This window comes from Podarcis bocagei (assembly GCF_964188305.1).
Source record: "Podarcis bocagei genome assembly, chromosome: 5".
In the NCBI taxonomy this organism is placed as follows: domain Eukaryota; kingdom Metazoa; phylum Chordata; class Lepidosauria; order Squamata; family Lacertidae; genus Podarcis; species Podarcis bocagei.
The window spans coordinates 20,148,442-20,174,129 of NC_138129.1; the positions used below are offsets into that span (position 1 = coordinate 20,148,442).

Genomic DNA, 25,688 nt, shown 5'->3' on the forward strand with positions numbered 1-25,688 from the left:
GAGTTCCCCGCAGGGCTTCCCACGCTGCGGATAGCAGCCTGCCGCCCGGCGCACCCTGAAGCAGAGCGCCCCGCCCGCCGGACAGACATCCGCAGCGTGGGGAGCCCTGCAGGAGTTCCCCGCAGGGCTTCCCATGCTGCAGATAGCAGCCTGCCGCCCGGCGGGCAGGGTGCCCTGAAGCAGAGCGCCCCTCGCGCTGGGCATACATCTGCAGCGTGGGGAGCCCTGCAGGAGTTCCCCGCAGGGCTTCCCACGCTGCGGATAGCAGCCTGCCGTCTGGCGGGCGGGGCGCCCTGCAGGGCGCCCTTCGCACCGGGCAGACATCGGCCAGCCCCACAAGCTCGGGGGACAGCAGGGAGGTGCAGCGCCGCCATCCCGCTGTTCCTCGACCTGGTTCGGTTTCCCCGACCTGTTTTTTGGGGGGAAATAAAGGAATTCCCCCCCTTTATTTCCCCCCAAAAAACTAGGTGCGTCCTATGGGACGGAGCATCCTATGGGACGAAAAATACGGTAACCGGCTGTACTTTTGAATAAATAAGGTATACTATTCATTGTATCAAGTTGTAGATTTCAACGGAAGTCTCATAAAGTTCAACGAAAAAAGCAGAAGACCCAGCGGATCAGTTCATTCTCTAGTCAGTTCATGCATAAGGTCCATACACGCATAAGTGTCTATTCCACCTGTCTGTTCCTAGAATCCAATAACCCACATGAAGGGTTGTTACAGTTCCACAGAATCCTTTCACAGAGTCTTAAGACAAGGATTTCCGGAATATTAGCCTTGTTTCGCCATCCTAGGCTTCATCAGTAGAACCGGCATATGTAATATTACAGGATAGTGGATCTTATAGCATGGTAGTGGTTGACTGTTTTCACACCCCGGCAACAAATCCTGTAGAATCCTATCTGTTATATTTTATCTGCACAACCAGAATGGATTTCAGGAACCATAAAGTCGTAGGGGAAAAGTACGACTTTCAAGCTGCCTGGCCCCCCAAATGACTATGCATTTTGTTCTGGTGACTGTAACCCTGGTTTAAGGAGCCATTTGGTGCCTAGCTTGTATATCTGAGCTTCTAACACTGCCATCAGTCCCAGCCAGCATGGGCCAATGGAATTGATGGAAGTTGAATTCCAACAACATATGGAAAACCACAAATTGCTCATCTCTGCCTTATAACATTCTTGAGTTTACAAAATCAGATTATTTGCACCATTCTCCAATTATGAGGGAGGGGGAACTGTCACTGAACGATGTGCTTGTTAGAATCAATTTTGTGCACAAGTTTAACTTGTCTGTATTCAATTAATTCCCATTAAAACCCTTTCCTTTTAAAAACAGAGAGGGCTTTTTCTTAAATATATATAAAAAAATGCTAACACACCCCGTTGATTTTTATCTGCCTTAACTCCACACCCCGGCCCTTCCCCAGAACACAGCTCAGAAAGTATGCGATGGAGGTGGAGAGGAGAACACAGGATATCTCTAAGTCAATGTAACTAAAATTCCCAAGTCACTCACACAAAAAGGACTAAAATATGTTTTTGCAAATGAAAACTGCATGTGTTGCTATTTGCAACATCAAGCAGAAACCCGTGCCAGAAAAAAACAAACTATCAGCTCGTTATAGCATCAAGATTAAATAACTAATTCAACTATTCAGTTCAGCTCCAGATAGACTAATGAAGTCCAGAACCAGAGCTGAAACTGCCTGTTCAAATTTATGTCTATACGGTCGCAGCCCAGCTCTAGTGTGTATCTGAGAACCCCTGGCTCCATTTGGCTCCTCAAGTCTCAAGAAATATATCCTCAGGCAAGTCTGCCTGAATTCAGATAGCCTCAGGCAAGTCTGCACAAGTTCAACTTTTGAGACTGAAGAGCCAGGGAAAGGGGAGGGGAAACCAGTGTGGCTGAAATATATGGTACGAAGGTGAACATCACATCTGTTTGCTCTGCCCGCTTTGGCATCTGGCCTCCAACCCCATCCCGGCCTACGGCATGTGGCCCCTGGAAAGATGCCCATGAGAAAATGTGGCCCTCTGGGTGAGGAGGGTCCCCCTTCCCTGGTTTAAGGGTTTCTCCTTCCAGAATCAAGTCACCTTGTTGTTGTTGTTTAGTCATGTCCGACTCTTCGTGACCCCATGGACCAGAGCGCGCCAGGCACTCCTGTCTTCCACTGCCTCCCGCAGTTTGGTCCAACTCATGCTGGTAGCTTCGAGAACACTGTCCAACCATCTCGTCCTCCCCTTCTCCTTGTACCCTCCATCTTTAACCAACATCAGGGTCTTTTCCAGGGAGTCTTCTCTTCTCATGAGGTGGCCAAAGTATTGGAGCCTCAGCTTCAGGATCTGTCCTTCCAGTGAGCACTCAGGGCTGATTTCCTTCAGAATGGATAGGTTTTATCTTCTTGCAGTCCATGGGACTCTCAAGAGTCTCCTCCAGCACCATAATTCAAGTCGCCTACACACAATATATTTAAAGCATATGGTTTCCCCTAAAGAATACTGGGAACAGTAGTTTTAAAGGTTGCTGGGAATTATAGCTCTTGGAGGAGCAAACTACGGTTCCTAGAATACTTTTGGAGAAGTGACACAACCTAAATGTATGGTGTGGATGTGACATAGCTCTAAAGCAGGTTTTCCCAAACTTGGGTCTTCACCGGGGTTTTTTTAGACTACAACTCCCATCAGCCCTAGCTAGCTGGACGAATGGTCAGGGATGATGGGAATTGTAGTCCAAAAACAGCTGGAGACCCAAGTTTGGGAAACTCTGCTCTAGAGCTATGTCACATCCACACTTGGGTCTCCAGCTGTTTTTGGACTGCAGTTCCCATCATCCCTGACCACCTGTCTAGCTAGCTAGGGATGATGGGAGTTGTAGTCTAAAAAAAAAAAACAACCACAGGTGAATACCCAAGTTTGGGAAAACCTGCTCTATAGTTTCTCCTTCTCCACTAACAAATTCCTAGGAGGCAGCAGTGTTATTCTGCTGCAGAAAACATAACCACAGATAGTATTATGACGCCTTCAGGACTAATAGACTTAAAGACTAATCCTATGGCGATATCAGCTGGGATGAGCAGCTTAGGATCTCTGCAAATCTCTGCTTCAGCTGGCTGATTAAGTGCCCTACCCCAGCTCAGCCACGGGTTTGGTTTTTTTGTTTTTAATTAGTTTTTATTAAACACTTTCTTGTGAAACAACAACAAAACCAAAGAAAAGTACATATAGTGTGTCCACTTTTAATCCATAGAGTTTGTTTACATTCGGCATCGTTTACTGTGGTCATAGACATTATGTGGTGGGGGAGAAGAGAGATTGGGGTGGGGGAGAAAACAATCCTTTGTTCCATCGTGCAGTGTTTATGCTGGGTTTTTGTGTCAGTGTCAGGCAGGTAGGTCCTAATATATATATGTGTGTGTGTGTGTGTGTGTGTGTGTGTGTGTGTGTGTGTGTTGGCATTGAGAGGGATTGGGGGGCCTAGAGCTTGGTTGGTTGTGTTTGGTTGGTTGCACTGTGGTTTCTCTGTGTGTGGGGTGTGTATGTGGTTGAGTCAGATAAACATACAGTGGTACCTCGGGTTAAGTACTTCATTCGTTCCGGAGGTCTGTTCTTAACCTGAAACTGTTCTTAACCTGAAGCACCACTTTAGCCAATGGGGCCTCCCACTGCCGCTGGAGCACAATTTCTGTTCTCATCCTGAAGCAAAGTTCTTAACCCGAGGTACTATTTCTGGGTTAGTGGAGTCTGTAACCTGAAGTGTATGTAACCCGAGGTACCACTGTATTGATTTGTACGCTGGTTGGGTTTCTTTTTTTTTTTGGCGGCGGGGGGGGGGGTGTGTGTTTCCTCCTTTGCTCAGTCAAAGTTAAGCTGGCACAAATTCTCCGTGCTGGCTCAGGTGACATTCGCGGTGCCAAGGGTGGGACAAGTTCTCCAAAAGCGGTATTTTCCGGGGGCATGACTAAAGGTGAGATTTAGGCTGAATCCTAAACCCATTCAGCTCACAGATGGGTAGCCGTGTTGGTCTGCCATAGTCCAAATAAAAAAATTCCTTCCTTGGACACTACTATAAAAATACAGGATGGACGCATAGACACCACCTTATACCGTAAACCAACTGACCGACAAACATATCTACATGCCTCTAGCTACCATCCCAAACATACCAAACAGTCCATTGTATATAGCCAGGCACTACGTTACAGCCGCATCTGTTCCAATTCTACAGACAGAGACTCTCACCTAAGAGATCTACAGCAAACCTTTTCAGAACTAAAATACCCAGCAGATGAAGTTAGACAACAGATCAACAGAGCCAGACTGATACCCAGAGAGAACTTGCTGCAAGACAGACCCAAAAAAGAAAATAACAGAACACCACTAGTCATCACATACAGCCCCCAAGTTAAAACAGTTCAACGCATCATCAGAGATCTACAACCTCTCCTGGACAATGACAGTTCTCTTTCTCAAGCTCTGGGAGGAAGACCTTTCATTGCCTACAGACAGCCACCCAATCTTAAACAACTCCTAACCCACAATAATACTACAACCAGACTTAACACGGACACTGGCACCAGAGCCTGCAATAAACCCAGATGCCAACTTTGCTGCCACATACACCCGGACAACACCATTACTGGCCCCAACAACATCACACATACCATCTCGGGACTATTTAATTGCTCATCGTCTAACATTGTGTATGCCATCAAATGCCAACAGTGTCCTTCAGCTCTCTATATTGGACAAACAGGCCAAACCTTACGCCAAAGAATAAATGGACATAAATCTGACATCAAGAATCACAAAACAGAGAAACCAGTAGGAGAACACTTCAATCTCCCAGGACATTCTATACAAGATCTCAAAGTAGCTGTTTTACTACAAAGGAATTTCAGAAATAGACTGGAAAGAGAAGCTGCTGAATTACAACTCATTACCAAACTTAAAACAATGGAGAGACCTGGTCTGAATAGAGACATTGGATTCTTATCTCATTATACATGACTAAGCCATCTCTCACCTCCTCACCCCTTGCCTTTTCCTGTAAGACCTATTGCAGTCGTTAAGAGTCGTCAACAGGCTCATCTCAGCTATCTGCCAATCTCCCATTCCCACCACCCTTCTGAGTAATACCCCTCCCCACCTTCTCAATATATAGAAGGATCTGGCAACTTCTGTTTCAGTGTATCTGAAGAAGTGTGCATGCACACGAAAGCTTATACCAAGAACTAACTTAGTTGGTCTTTAAGGTGCTACAGGAAGGAATTTTTTTATTTGGGCCATTCAGCTCAGTCATGTGACCTGGCAACCCAGCACTGGACACCATTTTTAAGGCTTGCTTTCCCACTGCCAGGGCTTAAGCAGAGCAGCAACCCCACTGCTGAACAGGGGGTGGATCTGGTGTAAATTTACACCAGCTTAACTTACACCGGCTTGCTCTATACCAGGGGTTGGACTAGATGACCCTTGGGATCCCTTCCAACTCTTGTGATTCTATGACAGCGCCTTGTGCATAGGATTGCTCACTAAGTGCAGATAACGGTACTATAGAATCTAGAAGGGAACGAGAGTCAAGTTCCCAAAAACTGATGCAGATTCTTGCATTCCGTTCTACGCACTCGATTATATATGCAGATAAACTGAAAAGCCGAGAGGAAAGAAGAAGTATCCAAGGATTCCGAAAGTTGGCTACGTCCTAATAAGAAAAGCTCGATTTTTAAAATGTATAAAACTGCTGTCCAAGAAAGAACACAGCATTTGACAGGGGAGTGGGAGGGGTAATAAAAGAGAGGGATAACAAGGAATTGCTTCAACATTTTATTTATGCAATTTGTGCCATAAAAGCTATTAAAATTTCTGGATGCAGAGATCTGTAGCCGTTTTAGAATTACATACCTACAAATAATCATTCTCTTGTGACACACACTGTACACTTGCACGGTGCTAAAAACCCTTCCAGTACAAAGCCATATGCAACAGTTTCAGCGGACAACTGCGTCAGAAGACTGAAGAAAATCCACTGACCTTTTATTTAAAAAAAAATTTATTTTATTTTATTTTATTATTATTTTAGTAACAATAAAAGCTTCCCATCGCATCCCAATGAAGTCAACAATTTGGTAATGCACCGAAGGCATCAATAGGAAAGAACAGAGGCATGTTTCCATAGAACCTTTGGGTTATATTACATGACTGTTAATATAGGTCTTGTGTGGTCAGGTATAATTTGGCCACATACCGGTAATTGTATTTATAACTCCACTCCTAAGCTGAGAAGCCTTACAGACTTGCCCTAAGGCTTACAATCCAAGAGACACAGCACAATATGAAAAGAGGAGGAGGAGGAGGAATGAGGGCAAGCAAGGAAACTCATGAACCAATTGTTAAAAGTTACAAAGTCACTGTATGGATGGAAACAGCTTCGTAAGAGGAAGAGCCAAAACAGTCAAACCATTATCAGGACTGGAAGGGAGCAATGGAGGCAGGGGGAGAGAAACACCATGTATTGGATGCTGTGACTGGTTAACTTCAAGTGGTTGCCATCATGTTATTAAAAAAGGAAATCAGAATATTTACACACACACACACACACAAAATTTTCTGGCAAGTATCTAGTATTAGCATCCTAATCAAAGCCAGCATGGGTAGCCTGTGTGGCATATGACATTAAACATGCTTCTTGGCATACATAGAGGCAGAATATAACAGTAGTACTTTAGCTCAATGCAGCTTTTTCCACAATCACCATTAAGGTCACAGCTCAGGGGTAGAGCTCATGCTTTGTCTGCAGAAGAACAAAGCTTTAACACTTGGCATTGCTAGGTAGGGCTGGGGAAAACTCCTCTCTGAAATCTGCCACTCACTGTAGGTAATTCTAAACTTTATTCAGCTTGTACCTTTGAGTTGGAATCGTTTAAAGCACTGCTGAAGTTTTCAGACAACTACACCGAGCAGCATCATGAAATGCGGGGCACGTCAAACGGAGATTAATGTATGTCTGTAGAAGCGAAGGCAGCTGGACTGCAACTGTCTATTAACAAAGGAGTCTGTGAAACTGTTAAGATGAGAGCAGGACAATTGTCTCTTTCACAGATCATATTCTTCCATCCGCCAGTATAAGCTTCTGCAACGAAGAGTATCCGAGTACGAGGAATGCTGCCTGTTTCGCACCAAGAACAGCTGACGCGCTTCATACTTATTGCTGCACAGATGAAATATATATAGATCAAATGAAAACTAAAGTTCACTAAATCACATTTCTGTAACGAAAACACTCCAGGCAGTGCATAATAACTGCAAAAGCAAAATAAAACAGGCAGCTAGCTGGAGGGGTACACAACCCTCATGTCACCTATTGGCATAGGCGCCGACTCCATGGGGCCTGAGGGGGCTCGAGCCCCCTCAAAAAATTTTTTTTGGGGGCTCAGCCCCCCCAATAATCTCGGGCGCCCTTCCAGCAGAGCGCCGCCGCCGTCCCCCGCCTCCTCCCCACCTGCTCCCTCGCCAGCCAGCCAGCCAGCCGCACACCCTAGTCGGAGAGCCCCAGCCGTCCCCCGCGAGATTAGGGAATCCCCGGGGGCGGGGGCTCCTGCCTCGCTGCTTTGCAGCACCACCGCCACTGCCAAGGCACTGCCGGGGGGAATTTCCTTCCTCCTGGCGGTTTCAGCCCCCGCGAGAACGACCGGGTACCAATCGGCTGGCTGGGGGTGTGTGGCTTGCCCTATTTAGGGCCGGAGCGGAGGGGGCTCGCCCTCTCTTCTCCAGCTAGCCCCACGTTTCCCGCATATCAGCTGTTCCGGAGCTGATTAATAGGCGCAGCACGCTCTCCCCTATTCGCTCACGAGGAGGCGGCGCCACTTTATTTGCATATTCATGAGCTTATTTATTATTCATGAGCTTTCCCGGGCCCCCCCAATATTTTTTATAAGTCCGCGTCCCTGCCTATTGGGCTGATTTTAATTTTACCCAAGTAAATAAAAGCACTGTAAGGTGCACAAGTAAGGTCTGAGAAGCTCAACATAAAAAAAAAATCAAGATCTTGGCCACTGGGCCCATCACCTCCTGGCAAATAGAAGGAGAAGAAATGGAGGCAGTGAGAGATTTTACTTTCTTGGGCTCCATGATCACTGCAGATGGTGACAGCAGTCACAAAATTAAAAGACGCCTGCTTCTTGGGAGAAAAGCGATAACTAGACAGCATCTTAAAAAGCAGAGACATCACCTTGCCAACAAAGGTCCGTATAGTCAAAGCTATGGTTTTCCCAGTAGTGATGTATGGAAGTGAGAGCTGGACCGTAAAGAAGGCTGATCGCCGAAGAATTGATGCTTTTGAATTATGGTGTTGGAGGAGACTCTTGAGAGTCCCATGGACTGCAAGAAGATCCAACTTATCCATTCTGAAGGAAATCAGACCAGAGTGCTCACTGGAAGGACAGATTGTGAAGCTGAGGCTCCAATACTTTGGCCACCTCATGAGAAGAGAAGACTCCCTGGAAAAGACCCTGATGTTGGGAAAGATGGAGGGCACGAGGAGAAGGGGATGACAGAGGATGAGATGGTTGAACAGTGTTCTCGAAGCTACCAGTATGAGTTTGACCAAACTGCGGGAGGCAGTGGAAGACAGGAGTGCCTGGTGTGCTCTGGTCCATGGGGTCACGAAGAGTTGGACACAACTAAAGGACTAAACAACAACAAGGTGCACAAGTAATGGAGTGTCCATCAAACCAGTCTTTCTTCAGAAGCTATTCCAGAACAAGAGCAGCACCAAGAAAATCCTAATCAGCTGGCAGAAAACCCTTAACAGGAACAAGGAGAAAAGAGCTTCCATGCTGCAAGAGATTAATGCACTTATTATTCAATGGAGAACAACCTCCTCTCAAACAGCATGCCCTTGGAATCAAGCTCCCTTCAGTTCAGCAGAACTTGCTTCCCATCGTGAATGTTCAGGGTGCCCCTTTTCTTCTCCAGCCTCTGAGAAGAATTATATTTCCTTTTGCATGTTTTCACCATAAACCTTTATGCCTCAGCGGCTGTGGTCTCTGCTCATGCCTAATTCATACACTTGCTGTCAAAAACCCTGTATAAAAAAACAACAACGACGTGCTATAAATTCACCAATATCAGGCACGCTACTTAAGCGACTTTGCAACATCTGGACGGGCTAGGGAATAATCCGCAAGGCTGGAGCAGAGAGTTTCGTAAGGATATGCTGGCACACACTCTACTAAGTGTGGCCTCAATATGCCAATCAGGAGACGGGGAACCTCCAGGTCACAGAATAAGCCTGCCAGGGACCCTATTTTGGCCTGTGAGGATGCCAGGCATTGCACAGGTAAAGCTGCAGATCAAAATGGATAACCAAGGTCCTTGAAGTCTCTTCTGGAAGTAGGACTTGCACCCAGTATCTTCATTTGACACCAGGCGCAACTCAGGTTCAACTCAGGCACTCTCAAGTGGGGCTAATCCTGCTGAAAGCGAGGCCCACAGTACTCACTGATTCAGCCCCAGTTGCAAAATCCTGATGGGGACTGGAACGCCCAAGGGCAACCAATTCCTGCAGAAAGGAGGGCTTCCAATTGGTGTACCAAGAGCAATCCCTGCTTTCACAGTCACAGAGTGGCAAAGTAAGAAAAGAATCTGGTATTAGATTATTGTGGGAAGCCCTAAACATTTGTCAGACGTGATTTGCAGAAGGTGGGTCAGATCCTGATCTGGCTTGCCAGATCCAGTCCTGCCCCACCCCCACCCCTTTGGTTACCATTAAGGGTTTGCAATATGAACTGTAACTGCAACCCACACATTCCCAAGCGACAAAACTCAGATTTCTCTCCATTGATTTATTCTAACCGGAATAGCCCATCAGGGACAATCAGGGGGAATTTAACCCACACAACATCTGCACAAAAGCTCATGCTACAGAGAACTACCACTGTTATTTGGATGCAAGGTGTGTGTGTGTGGGGGGGAAGCATCTTGTTTACACGGCACATTTGTGGCAGAAACAAACCACGATAACGTCTAGCAAGATGTTGTTGTTCCCCTGTTGTGTTCATAATGTTATGTTCAAACCTCCAATAGGTCTGCAGGTTTGTCTGCGTTCATAAATAACATTCATCTTATATCAACACTGTGGGTAATCATTGCTATCAACAACACTTAAGAGTATTCAAAGTATTTCACATAAATTATCTTGTTATAAGCCCTGCAATAACCCTCAACAGTAGATCAGTATCACCTCCACATGGCAGATGCAAGCAGTCTGTAGCCAGCTGAGTGCTCTGAGTACATGTTTGCATTCTGTAAAAATGAGAATCCCATTGATCCCAAATCCTCTTTCCATCTCTACATAAGCATGAACGATTTTTCTCTGTTCATGTTTTAATGATTACTACGAGTGGCATTTGAGGCATTGAAATCAATGTACTTAAGTTTTTCCTGACTCTGCCAATCCACAGTTTAACAAGTTGTGAAGAGAAGGGGGAGAAAAAGCAGGTACTTGATAAAGCCTTGTCACTGACTGTACAAAAACAAAATTTAAAAAGTGCAAATCTGGTCACATTGTTAAAAGCTGCAAGGTTCATTGTTTAAAAGAATCAAGATTCACAAAATAAATTAAGGCTGAACTTCATAATTGATTTCCAGCAGAAAACCAATAGAGTAAGAGGCACTGAATCACGTTTGTTCTTGTAAATAAATCTGGAAACCTCAGAACAGAGTGACAGATGGTAAGTTCAGGCTCCAATTTTGTATGTGTGCTTACCTGAGATCAATGGGGCTTACTTCTGAGTAAACTTGCACAGGACTAAGCTGTCATCACAACAGCTTGCAGAGGGCACTTGCGTTTGCCACAGCAAACACAACAAGCTGTCTTATGACGCCTTGAAGATTTAACAGATACCTCTGAGGAGTAGAAAACTATTTTTTTCAGATGGAACTGATGGGAAGTAGATTCGAGTCCACAAAAACTCGTGTTGCAATGCACGTGCTACGTCTAAGGTGTCACAAGGCTTTTGTTGTGAACAGCATAAACCAGGCATAGTCAAACTCAGCCTGCCAGATGTTTTGGGACTACAACTCCCATCATCCTTGACTACTGGTCCTGTTAGCTAGGGATGATGGGAATTGTAGTCCCAAAACATCTGGAGGGCCGAATTTGCCAATGCCTGGCATAAAGTAACACGAGCATACAGTGCACTTCTGGATTGCACGGTCAAGAGAAACAGTTTTTCAGTCATTCGTCCCCCTTCATAAACAGTTTTACGTATTCAGGGGTTGCTAATATGGCACCCACTGGTCCCAGTAGGCCTTGAAGTACCACCTACGACACCCATGAGAGGTATCAGTAAGCATACAGTACCATCAAACACTCACAATGCCCCAGAGTCTGTTGCTCTGTTCAGTTCCTATTTGCAATGGCTTGGCCTCTCTTGCATTGAACACACATCCTAAGACATGCCCACATTTACTTGGATGCCAGGACTGGACACCAATAATCTTTTCTGATCTGCACGTGAGAGAGGTGCAAAGATCTTCTCTCTGTGAGCACTCCTGGTGGTGGCTGAGATGTGCCTTTCCTCCCTCTGATATGAGGGGGGTTACAGTGCTTGCACTATTTCGCAGGCCTTCTCTCTCCTCCCCCACCCCGCCACTCTTGTAGCAGCCATTTTGAGTCGGGCCACGCATCCCACGGCAGCCATTTTGTGCCAGTGCTGACAGTGTGCTCCTCTCAAGATTCCAGATGTGCTCACCAGCACAGAACCTTAAGTGACCCCCTGTTGTATGTGATCACCTACGATAGAGCATCTAGGGTAGAGGGAAAAAAGTGTGGCGCTTCGTTAGTCACCGATTTGAAGATTTTTCATTTCTCTTGATCTTGTGAGGAATTATATATTGTTAAATTTTTCACCTTCCCTGTAGAGATTAGGCATTTGGGGTAGCTTGATTCGTGAAGGTTCAATTAGCATGTTCTTTATTTCCCTTTTATAGCAACATACTGTGATGGGAGTGCACAGCTGCTGATCATTCAGAAATGTTCTGAAACCTTACTGCACTCCTCCAGCTTCGTTCTTCCTTTCAAAGCTATGAACATATTTAGGCTACAACATTCTGTTCTTTCTGGAAAGTTAATAGAACTAGCTCTCCAGCTTTTTTGTTCAAAAAATATCTTTGAAGATCTTTAAATGATGACTTTCCCAAATGATGGAAACGGTCCCATTAGTCCAATAATGTTCAGCTTATTAGAAGGGGTGAGCTCTTCATAGAAGATCTGTATCGCCGCATAACTTGGAAACATGGGTGTTGTCAGCAAGAAAGAAGGGTATGGAACACAGGAAACCACCCTACGCAGTGTCAGGCCATTAGTCCATCTAGTTCAGTAATGTCTACACTGACTGGCAGTGGCTCACTATAGTTTCAAGCAAAGTAATCTCCTTGCCGTACCTGGATATATTGGGGACTGATCTTGAAACCTTCTACATGCAAAGCAGATCTCTACCATTGAGCTACAGCCTTTCTGCAGTCAGACTAAGGACATGCTTCTGGGTCACGGTACAATTCTGCAGAGCCTGGTCAAAAAATCCAGGGCATGAAGCTTGGGTTACAGTAATGCATTCTATTTAGGGCTGCTCTTGAGAACTGAATGGGAACTTGAGATAGTCCAAAATGTGACCGCTCAATTACTGGAGTAGATCATCCAGTCGAAACCATATTTCAACAGTTCTCGGGGGTTTCTACTGGCTGCCAGCTTGTTTCTAGTTATTGTGAATGATCTACAAAGCCATGAAAGTCATGTGACCTAAACACTTGGGAGTGCCTCTCCCTACACAGTCCTGCCCATACGCTACTATCTGATGGTGAGGCTCTTCTCAGTGTCTCACCAGGGTTTTCTACAGTGATATATATATATATATATATATATATATATATATATATATATATATATATATATATATATAAAACAGGGCCTTCTCTGTAGTGGCACCCCAATTAGGGAACTCTTTAATGTCTGAAATCTGGCCGGTACCTAATATGGTACCCAGCTAAAAACCTGATTTCTCAAGCTTTTGACTGTTCAGCTGAAGCCTTTAGATATTATGAAGTTTATGATTGTTTCAATTTTACATCAGTGCCATCTGTTTCTTTTGCAAATGGATTATGCATTATATATACTTTTATTATCCTGTGTCCTAAAATCTTAGGATAAAGGGCAGGCTCTAATTATTTTAAATAAATGAAAATGAATTTCTGACAGGTGTCCCATACAGAGTGACATCCCTATAAAGAGTTCTCTAGGGCATTTATGAAGGGGACGACAACTAGTCAGAAACAGAATGCGGCCAGCTTTGTACATCTGCTCTTGATACCACCAGAGCTCCTGTGGCAGGCTCACTTTTCATTGTGTGAAGAACAAGAGCCAGGAACTGGATGGTACCTGAAGGATAGGACGAGATGGTCATACCTGCAGGCTGAGAGTAAGCAATCATTGTATTAACCCCCACAAGCACATGGTGCTCAAGAAAGTTTAAAAAATGCTAGCTGCATTTAGGAGCTTCTCATGTAATATTTGCCTTTACTATTATCAACACTCACTTTGTTTAGCATCAAGGTGCCACAGTTGTAGTTTTGGGTTATGTGCTCTTTGCATAACCAGTAAATTTCAAGCTAGCCTACATATTAAACTTGGCCTGCTTAGCCTTTCCTCCTTTTGGAATTGCAATTTACAGCTGCTTAAAGTTAAATCAAGCCGGGGGAAATAATACAAGATGAAGCACAAAAATAATACAAGATGAGGCAGCTTCCCTGTTTCAAATCTTCATGCATTTTTGTCATCCCATCCCTCTGTAACCACGAGGAATAAGCTCCTCCCCAACCTGATTTTTAAAAGAGAGTTCACTGTATGAATGAAACAGTTCCAGGTAACATATGTTGCCCACGTTAACAGGATATATAGGAGGACTTCTGGTTCTAAAGTGGGCTTGAGGAACCTACTGAAGCTCTTCAGCAGTTGTTAGTTGCCAGGATTAAAAATACAGCCCCCCCCCAAAAAAAAAGTTTTTAAAAACAGCTGAAGACTCTTGAGATCCAGCCACTAGAGACTGCCAAAGCCAGGCTGGAAAAAAGAGAGCTTGATTTTGGGCCAAAGCAAGACTGCCAGGAGCATCACTTCACTTCCCCCATCAAATTTGGATGTGGCAGAATGGCTCTATATAGATGTTCAAAAGCTTCCCAATTGAACAGGCATGTTCCTTCCTTAGCTTGTAACTGCAAGTCGTATGCCAAGTATAGAGAGTTTCCATGGGTGAATATTTCCATCAAACGCATTCACCAGTGCTTTAAAGGAAACTGACAGCTCCAATGCTCTTTTAACAAGTGGCAGATGTAACACGGACCTTCGAATATCATGCAAAGAGGAGAAACCAAAATTGAAGTGTCCAAAGGCATTCAGATGCATCAAGTCCACAGGAGTCTTATGTTCTTCTGCCTTGAAAATTGTACTCTTTGAAAGCATGTAAACTTAGAATTAGATAATTGCACTGTTTCGCTGCTTTTCCAAAGCAAACAGCAAACAGCTCGCACTTTTACACTGGAGCATTTGCTTTGAGTTCAGAAAACAGCAAATGAAATTTGTTTTTGTGGGGTGTGTGATCTTCCACCTATGGCCTATAAAGTACTGGTACATTTGGTTTTTAAACAACAAGTAGCAATGCCACATAAAAGCCAAAGTCTGAAGATATTTCACTCAAGCACAACCTACACAAGAAATACATCAACCCAACCTCCAAAAAGTACTTCCAGACCTTTATAAAACCAAAGCAAAAAGCAGATCTCTAGTGTTTGGACAGCTTGCATTCAGTAAGGGAACATTCAGAGTTTTGAGTTGGAACAGCACCCATTTGGTATTGAAATCACTGCAGAAACCTTTCAAACCAAAACAAGAGAGCTTTGTCCAATTGCATTATTCTCCCAGCTACAATACTATATGTATAAATATTGGGGTGGGAGGTGAGAAGGAAATTACAAGGAGAAGGAAATGCTGATAGCAACTTTGACAGATAGACTGCATGACAGGCAAACGTTTCTGGCAAAATTCCAATCCATGTGCAAACATTCAACTGCCACATCCACGCCCCAGGCAATTTCTTTGCCCTCCCTAGCCCAAGGCTATGCGAAACATTTTCCTTCAACCTCCCTTCTCTCCATGGCCATCAAACCTTATTGCTGCTGGTGTTCCTCTTTCCCCCAAGAGATATTTCCCTTTGTTTTCTCAAAGTAAAAATGGAATTCATGCACACAGGGTCCATCACTAACAGCAGTAGCAGCCACAGCCACCTGCCAGGACCATAAACAAAATGGTGCCCTGCACAGGTCTTCATTTATGCTGTGGTTTACTGGGAGGATGGACGGGACTGAGATCTGTTTTCAGTAACAACGAGGAGACCAGTTGCAACATGCCAAGCATGATGGACAGTATGCAAATGTAATAAATAACGATGACTGTCAAGCACGGCTTCCCCAGCAGATCCTTCTTTTTAGAAATTAAAAAATGACCATACCTATTTGTCAGCACAAAGCGGAGAGAATCGAGGCCTGGGTTCGCAAAAATCTACCCTAAGTTTTCCTCCCAACCTTTCCTCACCCACCCACTCCAATTCTTTGCCATCGCCACCCCAGGACAATTCTCCATTCTTTGCTTCCAAAATCAGGGCTACACTGTGCCAGGGCTCCATCCAGGAATCTGTTTTTAATCTCAGGGCCCCAATGGACATCTTCCCCCACCCGGATCCACACGCCCCCACCTTCCTCCCAGACCGCGTGCTGTCTCCTTACTCCACCCCCATCAAGAACGATGCTGTTCCTGCCCAGGTTTCACTGACACAAGTGCATTACAATGCGAGCGACAATGAAGCTTCTGTAGTTTGGAAATCCGGTTTTAAGCATATAGCATCAGCCCCAGTTGGAAGTCGTGAGAACAAGACACAAGGTCAAAACCTGAGGAATGCAGTGAGTGGGCTAGAGCTAATGGAAACACAGGAAGCACATAAACAATTCGTGAATGATTTAGGAACAGGGATTTGGAAGAATGAGCCAAGTGTCCTTGCAGAGGTGTGAGCAAGCCCTACCTCGTTTGATCATCTGCCAGACCACTGCCTGGGAAAGAGCAATTTTTTGCAAACCAAATCCCATCCCTCCCCTGTCTCCTTCATTTTTGGGAGGGATTCACTGAGGAAGTTTGAAAACTCTTGTAATTGGGTGGTAATGGAATGGCGGGAGTGGGAGAGAGTGAAGAGGTAGCTTGACAGGTTTTAGGTACCAGTATGCAGAGAGGCAAAGGGACACGGGTGGCGCTGTGGGTTAAACCACAGAGCCTAGGGCTTGCCTAGGGTTCAAATCTCCACGACGGGGTGAGCTCTCGTTGCTCGGTCGCTGCTCCTGCCAACCTAGCAGTTCGAAAGCACCCCAAAAAGTGCAAGTAGATAAATAGGTATCACTCTGGCGGGAAGGTAAACGGCATTTCCATGCGCTACTCTGGTTCACCAGAAGCGGCTTAGTCATGCTGGCCACATGACCCGGAAGCTGTATGCCGGCTCCCTTGGCCAATAAAGCGAGATGAGCGCTGCAACCCCAGAGTTGCTCACGACTGGACCTAATGGTCAGGGGTCCCTTTACCTTTTATGCAGAGAGACAAGGGAAAAGATGGAGCCAATTAGGATATTAACAGCCTTTCAGAACAGGGGAGATCCATCTCAGGTGCTATCAAGGGTGAAACATCAACACAGACAACAATTCAAACCCTCTCTAGCAGAGTCAGTGACAGGCAAGAAGTAACATCATTTTGTATCAAGGAGCATTTATGGGAAATTGAGAGCTTGGCTGTAGGTCAAAATCCTATGTCCCCGTTATGCTGGCTGCTGCACCACAAGGACTTAAAACATTGCTAGAAAATGTTTGCACCCCTGGAAACCAAGAGCAGAGTCGAAAGGGAATAGCTGCCAATACAACAGCTAACCTGCCAACACCAACCAACACTCCCACAATGTCACCAGAAACCACAGTGCACTGAGAAACCACACTCCCATGGTATCATCAGGAACGACAGCAATCAACAAATGCAGAGAGAGAGTAGAAACACTACAATGATACCGTATTTTTCGCCCTATAGGACGCACCGGCCCATAGGACGCACCAAGTTTTTTGGGGGGGAAATCAAGGGAAAAAAAATTATTTCCCCCCCAGGTTTGCGCAGCCATCCCCAAGCTAGAAGAGAGAGACAGAGCGCTCCATCTCCCTCTTCTGCCTTCAGGGACAGCATCTCTAGCCTCCGTGGGGCAGCGGCTTGCCCCGCTGTCCCCCGAGCTTGTGGGGCTGGCGGGGGGGGGGGGAGAAGCAAGCTTGCTCCCCCCCCCAGCCTTCAGATCAGGTCAGGGAATAGCGGGGTGGCGGCGCTGCGCCTCCCTGCTATCCCCCGAGCTTATGGGCTGCAGGCTGCTGCCTGCAAGCCTTGCGACCCCGCAGGACCTCGCGCCGGGATCCGGGGGGTGGCACGGAGCTGCAGGAAGCCCTGGAGCGCAGGCAGCTCCGCGCCACCCTCCGGAGCTCCGCGCAGCTTCGCGCCGGGATCGGGAGGGTGGCGCGGAGCTGTAAGAAGCCCTGGAGCACAGGCAGCTCCGCGCCACCCTCCGGAGCCCCGCGCAGCTTCACGCCGGGATCGGGAGGGTGGCACGGAGGTGCCTGTGCTCCAGGGCTTCTTGCAGCTCCGCGCCACCCTCTGGAGCCCCGCGCAGCTCCGCGCCGGGATCGGGAGGGTGGCACGGAGGTGCCTGTGCTCCAGGGCTTCTTGCAGCTCCGCGCCACCCTCCGGAGCCCCGCGCAGCTTCGCGCCGGGATCGGGAGGGTGGCGCGGAGCTGCAAGAAGCCCTGGAGCGCAGGCAGTTCCGCGCCACACTCCAGAGCCCTGCGCAGCTTCGCGCCGGGATCAGGAGGGTGGCGCGGAGCTGCAAGAAGCCCTGGAGCACAGGCAGCTCCCCGCCACCCTCCAGAGCCCTGCGCAGCTTCGCGCCGGGATCGGGAGGGTGGCGCGGAGCTGCAAGAAGCCCTGGAGCACAGGCAGCTCCGCGCCGCCCTCCGGAGCCCCGCGCGGCTTCGCGCCGGGATCGGGAGGGTGGCGCGGAGCTGCAAGAAGCCCTGGAGCGCAGGCAGCTCCGCGCCGCCCTCCGGAGCCCCGCGCGGCTTCGCGCCGGGATCGGGAGGGTGGCGCGGAGCTGCAAGAAGCCCTGGAGCGCAGGCAGCTCCGCGCCGCCCTCCGGAGCCCCGCGCAGCTTCGCGCCGGATCGGGAGGGTGGCGCGGAGCTGCAAGAAGCCCTGGAGCACAGGCACGCTCCGCGCCACCCTCCGGAGCTCCGCGCAGCTTCGCGCCGGGATCGGGAGGGTGGCGCGGAGCTGCAAGAAGCCCGGGAAAGCCTGCATTCGCCCCATAGGACGCACACTCATTTCCCCTTCATTTTTGGAGGGGAAAAAGTGCGTCCTATAGGGCGAAAAATACGGTATTTCCCCAGTCAGTGCATTGTATCACCCACTCAGGCACACTTGCAGGAATAGACAACAGCACCTGCCCCATCAGAGACTGACCATCACAACAGCATTCAGGAAGCACATGTTTGGAATTCTGAGGATACTGAGGAAAAGGATTACAAGTCCCAACCACCGAAACGATTCTGCACACTCAAAGCTAGGAATACTGTGCAGAACACATCTATGGGTGTCTGTGGAGGGGGAAGCAAAAGTTTTACTCCCCCATGGGATAGGGAACCACATGAGGAAGAACATGTTTAACTCGCCAGAAGCAGCACCCACAAGCTGCCAGATACACAACTGGTAAGACAACACAAAAGAAAGGCAAGGAGTGTGTGTTTGAGTTCCCACCTTTGGGGCATGCAATGTGGCAATGCTTACATTCTATGGCAATAATTATGGACAGGCAGGCCTTCCATGTCACAGAGCAACAGCATAACCATATAGTCACAGAAGCAAAGAAAAGACAGGCAAGACCCATAATGGGAACTTTGTAGTCTCCCAAGAGCCACCACACACCCTTCCCTCCCCCTCTATCCCAAACATCACACCCAGGGACCCTAGAGACCGTATGGAGCGCTGTATCTCAGTGAAAAAGCACCGGCTTAGGCTTTGTGACATCCCAAGTTCAATCTGGGTAGAGTGCCAGAAAAAAGGGATGGAATGACAGACCCACAGAATGTGATAGCCAGAGCCAAGGTCATGGGGAAGATGCAGATTCTCAGTATTGATGGGGTATGATGGTAGAAAATCCACTGTTCCACCATGAAGCCATCCAGGATGAGTAACATGGACCATGGACAAGGTCATGGAGAAGATGGAGACTCTCAACCCTGATGGGGTTTGTTGGTAGAAAACCCACTGCCCTATCACGAAGCCATCCAAGACGAATAGCTAAGAGTAGTTTTGATTTCCTATCTGCAAGCCACCATGAGAACAGACACACAGATGAAATAGTCACAACTTTTATTGAGCAGCATCAGTTGCCGAAGGAGTTCTGAAGTCAACTCAGATGAGCGGGGCTGCCCACTCTTTGGTTTATGCAGACCTGCTGTGCCTTCGAAACCCACAGAAAATCAGCAGGGGACAGCTGTTTCCATTATCCACATCACGCTGTCTGTCCAGCATCCTGGAAAGGCACAGGAGCCCTGATTGACGGGAAAGGTGGCAATCCCAAAGAAGAATAGCTGGCTTCCCTCCCACTCAATGCTGCTGTTGTTGTTGTTGTAGGCCTCTCAGGCATCTGCATGGCACGGGGAATGGGATGGTAGGAAAACACTTTGCCTTGATGCATGTTAAATGGTTGCCTGAGGGGAGATGAGACAGATATGGGGAGATAATGAGAAGCAGCTGCAGCAAATAAGATGACTAAATGTTTATTGTGGATTGGTGAGAAAGTGTGTTATTATTCAGGTGCTATTCCACTAGTTTTGCATCTTCCAAGTGCAAATCATTAGCCCCTGACATCTATGCCTGGGGGTTCACTATGGGGAGATAATGTAGTCATCATAACAATACCCACCTATCCAACGCAGAGTACTGCACTAGAACATTGCATGCAGCTTAACACTTGCCCTGTTCCATGTGCTTCAGATCAACCTGTAAAGGAAAACAAGTCCTGAATTATACCATCAATGATTGGCATTCTCCCAACCAAGGTGGTTATGCCTTCATTGGTGTATTGTAGGATTGTGCATACATTTGGGAGTTTAGGGCCCCAAGAAACTCTTTATGTATAGTGTACACACATAAACAACCCCACCCACCATTATGCCAGCTCATACCATTACCCCAAACTACATGGGGTCTTGCGGCGGGGGGAGCCCCTTTGTGACCTAGGAGTAAAGACAGATGGCCTCCTTTGAAGCATGGTCCCTCATCTCTAAAAAAATTCCTTCCAGTAGCACCTTAAAGACCAACTAAGTTAGTTCTTGGTATGAGCTTTCGTGTGCATGCACACTTCTTCAGATACCTGGTATCTGAAGAAGTGTGCATGCACACGAAAGCTCATACCAAGAACTAACTTAGTTGGTCTTTAAGGTGCTACTGGAAGGAATTTTTTTATTTTGACTATGGCAGACCAACACGGCTACCTATCTGTAACTCCCTCATCTCTGTTTGCTTACCCTTTGTGCATGCCTTGTCCTTGCAGACCCAGTTTCAATCGTGGAGTTGAGGTTCTGGTTGGCGTTTGCCCCAAGGCAAGGTATCTGTAAGGGTTCTGAGAAGATAACATTACTCACTTGTTCTTTCCTCTCCCTAGCTGGTGGGTACACAAACAACCAAACACTGCTTCTGCACTAACTGTCTCCAGCACCATCTGTGCGTTCTCTAGGCATGGGAACAAAGGGATATGGCCTTGTGTCGCACAACTCGATATATGCAATCCGAGTTCCTAGTCTAAGGGTTGCAAGTTCTGGTGTTGTGTCATGATTAGCTGAAGAACCGCTGCGGATCCTAGAACTGCACCCAACTAAGTCACTGAATGGAGTAGAATGATTTTTATTTGTGCAGTGGGACCTCCTTTCCCTCTGTGCACCCCTTACACTCCCCCCAAATTTGCTCAGAGGAGATCATGACTTAGTTGGATGCAACCCCTTGCCTCCATGCGTGTCAATGGGAGCAGTTGTTTTGGGCACTATATTTACTTGTTGGAAGCATTTGAACTTGCATACACACTCTTCTGCAAAGATAATGCACTGGAAGTGCAACTAGCCAATGGACAACCGCCCGATTCCAAGTAAACTCTCACTTCTGCCTCAACAAGCTCCAAACTCCACCCGGCCTTCCTCATACCCCTTACTTTTGCAATGTACCATCAGTGCATGGCTTCCTCCAGCAATAGGTACTGCCAGCATAATGGACTGATATTTCTTATGTATATAGGAAGAACAGGGAAATCCTACTCAAAGGAGTCTGCCTTGTGCAATGTTGTCAAAAGACAGGGTGGTGGCCAACACAATAACTGAGAAACTGAGATCCACAAGCCAGCACTTATGCTATTTTTATTCATGCTTTTTAATAGCTGGTTGCTGATTTATGTAGAATGATAGCTCTTTGGCTTTAAACTATACCCAAAGCCCCGTGTTCGTTGCGCTTTACTGTTTTATGATGCTGTTATAGTTTTAATTTCCAGTTTTGCAATCCACTTTCAGAATGCAGACAGAAAAGTCTGCTCTAAAAGATATAAACAAAAAGGATAAAGATTTTAATTTTTGATATAGAGAGGCAGAGTGCTTATTTATTTCAATGTAATTTTAGCCAGAAGAAATAGCTCATAAAGGAGAAAATGTGTAAAATGTTCATGCCTCGGTATCAGCTAATGGAAGCCAGGCATGTTTCATTATGCACGTCCTATAAATTTGTTTATCTATACTAGTGCTTTCAGACAATGTTGACTTCCGAAGTTCACTGCTTCATTCGACAAAAATGTTATTCAGGAGAACCGCAGGCTTAAACTTGTCTGACCAAAACTGTATCTAGATGGGACCATTTCTGTTGTATACAATTCGTTGTCGTTTTCAGGCCAAGAGAAGATGTTCTGTATATATAGACTTAAAACTAAACTGTATAGCTATATTAATAATAAATAGTAATGCACATACAGCATATTCCTTTATTTTGTATCATCATCATCATCATCATCATCATCATGGCACCGTGTATTGACAGCATAATTTACCATATTTTCCTTAACCAAAGACAGACTGCAAGACTATGACTGGACTGCACACTTAAATGTCTCGAGATTATTTTTTTAAAAGCATTGTTCTGCAGCCTCTGCCACAATAATCTCAGAGTTTCTTTTTGCCAATATTTTGCCCTCTCCTGGACAATACCCCTTGGAGAGATCTGTAGTGAGCCTTGGATTCACATGTTCCATCTCTCCACAATGACTGGGAAAGGCATGAGCAAGTCCAAGGATGCTTCCTAATATTTATCTAGGTATAATCCTGGTTAGGAAAAGACACCGGGCAGATCCATCATTCCAAAAGATAATCTTACAGAGTGTGCAATGAAATAGTAATGTCCTCAAAGGTATGTGGATACGAACGAAGGGTAGATGTAAACCCAATATAAAAGGAACTATCAGAACACCAGCACAGAGCTGGATTGCAAAAAATAAGTTATAGAGTAGTAGCTGCAAAGCCAAACATTCACCTTAAAACTATTTACATTATTAAAGGGAGGGATTAATAACCCAACTAATTTCAGAGTTTCATGAAGAATCAGACCTATGTTCTCCAGCTGAAGAGGTAACTTGGCTATTAGCAACGCTAGCTTGTAATTTGTTGCGTTAATTATTGTTGCCAGTTTATTATTGCTGTCCGAGTGGTTAAATGGTTATGTCCTTCAACTGAGCAGAACAGTCGCAAAACACTTTGTGTCACCCCAAAATTTATTTTGTCTTCAGTAGCTGCCCAGAGTGGCTGGGGCAACCCAGTCAGATGAGCGGGGTATGAGAAATAAATTCTTTTCGAGAAAATCGTGTAAGAAAGCTGTATGCTTACATTTACATTTTCCTGACCATTAAAAGTTAAACAGGATTATTTGACATTGTGGCTTTACTCCAAATCAACAAATAAAAGGATGTCTGGGAATCAGAACTGGGAAGTACTGCATTTCCTTTTAAGTTCTCATTTTGGCAAGAAGAAGAACTGAAAAATGATCTATCGTTCCAGTAAGGAGTGTTCTTTACTGACCTTATATCAGGATCCAAAGTTTCTATTCTAAGCCCAGAGGTGTCAATATTACTTTGAATGAAGGTACAGACATTTAAAATGTAGTGGAAACAATCTGAATGCACACTTGCCCTGGTCCGTACATAATGTTAAACCAAGATATATCATCCAGTCTCTGTGAGGCCAAGCAAAGTCTTGAGTTTCAGTACTCCTCCAGTCAAGAATAACAAACCACGGTTCGGTTTTACTTTCCCCAATTTCTGACTTGTTGTAGATGAATCAGGAACTGTGGTTTGAAACTAACTCACTGGTTAAACAAACTAGCTTCATAACTCAACGAGTCTATTTCAAATAATGATTCCTGGCTTGCACATACTGTTAATGGTTTGCTGTGATTGTGCCTTTCTGACCAATAAACTATGGGCTGCACATTAAAAAAGAAGATGCAGGAATACTTTTAAAACAACAACAAAAGTTTATTTTTAAAGCTTTTAGTTCATACATTAAGGACGTCTTCGTGCAGAATACATATAATGTAACATAGCATAGTGTAATATAATCATTTCTTTTTTAAAAAAATAATGATATTTATTGAGAATTTAAAATTACAAAGAAAAAAAGAAAAAGGAAAAAACCAAAAACAAAAAAGAAGTTAAATAATACAAGTTAATAAAAAGAAAAAAGAGAACAAAACACACAATACATCAAAACCAAAAACAAAAGCGAACAAAAAATTAAAAACAAACCCAATATTCCCAAATCTTTATCTTTCGTTAACTTGTTTCATCGACCTCCTCGCACCTCCCTTTTTGTATTCTAGTTATTAATTATCTCAGCAAATCCTTTCCATCTTTCACTATATTCTGTCATTAAATTGTCTTGATTTATTTTAAGCTTATCTTACCATAAAAAGCCCTAAAACATAAAACTTATTTGTACATAACTCCTTATAGCATTTCTACTAAAGCCAAATATTTTCATTCCAACATTTTTTCTAATACTCATTAATTTTACAATAATTCTCTAAATGAATTTTTAAACTTTCTTCATCCACCGTCTCTTCTTCCTGGTCTCGGGTTCTGTCAGTCCTTTCTATCCATTCCATCTAGTCCATTAACCTGGTGATCTTCTATCCGAGGCTCTTAACTCTTTTCCATGTCCCTTCTGCACTTTACTTTTATACCTGCACTTTACTTTGTCTTCTGCTGGCCTTGTTCTTAATTTCCTTCCTTTATCGCTGAGGAGTAGATCTCGGGGAAACTCCAACCTAACAATGTCTTTATCCCTTCTCGACAGGTCAGCCCATTCTCTATAGTCAGCACTAAAATCCAAAAGGTGTTTGAAGGCATGTTTCAAAGGCCCCCACAATTCCAGACTCCCCCTGGCCCAAAACCAGATCCCAGAAGCCAGAACATCCCTGCATAGGGGGGGGGGGTCTATCTAACTTCCCATCTCCAAACCAAACGAGACTCCATCTCTCCAAATCTGACTTTCTCCAGATTCAGTCATCAAAGACAACAGCTTATATTCCTGCTTATGTTCCTGCAGGGCTGCGGCTCTTTCCACTTGTATTACTTGAGGTTCCACAACAACCTCCTCCTTTGTCTTCTGCACAACTTGCCCTGTCAAAGCAGATTCCTGGGTCGGTTCCTGAGTGATTTCTAGACAGGTATTCACTGTTTGTCCAAAATTATTAACTGCAACAGTCATCAAATCCATCTTCTCATGTAGCTGTTCCAGTAAAGCGCTTGTCTTGCAAAAAGCAATCACTAAGGCTTCTCCTGCACACATTCTTGTTCAAGGTCAATGTCTGGTTCTCACGAACTTTAATCTCTGCAGCTGGAGAATTCCCCAGATCGACTCCAACAACATTTTCAAAAGCTCCCTCTAGAGGAAAACATTTTCTATTTGTATCCGTCCTTTTGAAAGCAGATCCAGCAACAAAGTTACTTTCGTTTTTCAAATATTGTGTTCCTTTTAAGTGCAAAAGGAAACATTGGAATCAAAGTCTCCTTTGGTGGCATGCTGAGGACAGACAGTGTTTGTGCCGTGAAAACCTGGACTGGGACACAATGTTCAAAGTGCATCTCAGTTTACAACATGATGTTTCTCTCGTTTTTTGTTTTTGTTTTTTTGAAGACACCAAACTATATCTCACTTTTTGTATAAATCACTTGAAGCTTCATGCAACTAAGGGCTAGTGCCCCCATTGTCTAAGAGGTTCTTTTTCCACATAGAAAGCTTAAATCTCCGATTAGCAGAAAACCAAGATATGGAAGAACGTTTAAATCAATAATTTCACCCGTGTGCATTCTGAAATGGTGCAAAAACACTAGCACCTTCCACATTTGTACAAGTTCTCTCGACTGCTTTGCCACAGCAGTAGTCCAAAGTACATATCCATCTTCCTTCTATATAAAGTTATGCTCT

The 25,688-nt window shown here is 45.3% G+C and overlaps 1 protein-coding gene and 1 long non-coding RNA gene across 3 annotated transcripts in view; both read right to left on the reverse strand.

The window, feature by feature from the left end:
• PTPN1 (protein tyrosine phosphatase non-receptor type 1) overlaps window positions 1–25,688 on the reverse strand; it is an 87,820-nt gene that overhangs the window by 34,474 nt on the left and 27,658 nt on the right. The window lies entirely within an intron of this gene.
• LOC308588380 lies at window positions 19,528–20,454 on the reverse strand. The gene is made up of 2 exons (XR_014008678.1): window positions 20,099–20,454; window positions 19,528–19,883 (listed from the first exon to the last, which is right to left on the reverse strand). It is a non-coding gene; the product is annotated as an uncharacterized lncRNA (long non-coding RNA).